This window comes from Pinus tabuliformis, chromosome J (genome assembly GCF_031772625.1).
Source record: "Pinus tabuliformis cultivar Carrire ecotype Pingquan chromosome J, CPIR1, whole genome shotgun sequence".
Taxonomy (NCBI): domain Eukaryota; kingdom Viridiplantae; phylum Streptophyta; class Pinopsida; order Pinales; family Pinaceae; genus Pinus; species Pinus tabuliformis.
Window position 1 is genome coordinate 643,428,820 of NC_142295.1, and position 1,798 is coordinate 643,430,617.

A 1,798-nucleotide genomic window follows, 5' to 3' on the forward strand; every position below is an offset into this window, starting at 1 on the left:
AGACCTTTATCAAACCCCTACTAGCCATGCCAGGGATTTCGTCAAACATATTGTCAACATGTAAACTATAGGTGTAAACAACATAATTAAGTGCAGGGATCTCATACTTATATGAGAATCACTATGAACCATTGTTCCCTCATGTCATTTGCTGCATTATCATCTATTAGGCCATAGATACACTATCTATTCATTTACAAGTAAAAACATGCTGAGAGCCATACATAGCTACTGTCATAAAATACATATATAACCAACATAATAGGAACAAAATTTACCATAAACAGATTCGATTAATACACAGGAATATTAAGAATCGAGCCCGAGTTTTTCTCAGCACTGGAGAATTGAGGGTTCCAAGGGTTTAGCTAAATATTCGACGGTCTTTTGGCGAGGATTGTCAGTGATGTTGTCTGACAGGAGTTGGTGGTGCCATCAGTGCAACATGGCAATCAGGCAGCCCCGCAGCACAAGCAGGCTAATCTGCCCTCATTTCCATGGTGGATTCATGGAAGAACTCGAGAATGGAAATCATGGCGCAGAAAAAGAAGACGAAGCCATGGCCCAGGTGATGCAATCCCTTGCCAGGTTTGCTTCGCGTTAGGACTTCAACCACTTGTACTTCCCTCCCCATGGACACATGCACAATGATGAATCACTTCCTGTGGCCATGAGGATAATGATGTGAGGGAATCTGGGGGAGTGTTTACTCAGCCCCGGTCTAGAGTAGCTGTTGTAGGAATTATCGGAGAGCGACACTGATAGAAGGGGTCCATCCCCAACGTCGAGAGCCTCGGTGGACGCTCTAGAGGAGGTGAAGGCTAGCGGCAAGGATGCAGTGGGGTAGTGCATGGTGTGTAAGGATGAGTTCGAACTGGGTAAATATGCAAAGCAGATGCCTTGTAATTATATGTATCACGCCGATTGCATTCTTCCATGGCTTGCGCAACATAATTCTTGCCCGGCATGTCGATATGAAATGCCGATAGATGATCTAGAATATGATCGGATGCACGCCCGGGGTCGAAGCGACACCTCTTCTTCAGGTAGAAGGTCACAATTTTCCCATAACTGGCCCTTCAAACGCATCCATGACAACATCCCAACAAGCTCAAGCTGAAACAAGCTTAGGCCCAGCCAGTAGCGGAGAGAATGTGTCTAGCTTCTTCCATGACACTCAAGGAAATAGTTCTGGGAGTCCTGGGATAGATGATGATGGTGATGGAATTATGCAAGACACAAGGGGGCAACTATAAGGTTATCTATTGTCACATTGTATTGTGCAACAAATTTTCAAAGTTGCAGAAGGGAAAGGAATGAGATCGCTGATCGTCTTTCCAAAGAGGCTGTGCAACTGAATAAAGGACTTTGGGAAATACAGGAATTCAGGGAAGGTGTCTTCTACCATTTCTTCCACAGGCCATTCATAGAGATGAATAGGGATCTATTAGAGTGATCTCTGGATCACTCTCTTTTTTCTTTTTGTCCTATGCAGTTATAGTTACTTTTTGGACATATGCTATGTATTTTTTGTTAATCCTTTGCGCACATTTATCTCTCTGGACTTCTATGATGTAAATTTGTATAACAGGGTTCTAAACTTCTAAACTGCTACCTACTGTGATTGCATATCATACATGTTGGACTAATATAACATGTAATTTTCTTAAATATTTAATGAAAATTGCGTCTTTTTCCTTGGAATTTTTTTTACCATAAACATATCAGCCATTAAAATCCACACACACAGCAATACATTTGCACATGAACATCAAGGGAATGAATTTCTCATTAATGA

The 1,798-nt window shown here is 41.9% G+C and overlaps 1 pseudogene; it reads left to right on the forward strand.

Annotated features, from left to right (window-relative positions):
• Window positions 1-406: 406 nt before the first annotated feature.
• LOC149228568 (E3 ubiquitin-protein ligase RZF1-like) lies at window positions 407-1,256 on the forward strand (annotated as a pseudogene).
• The last annotated feature ends 542 nt before the right edge of the window (window positions 1,257-1,798 follow it).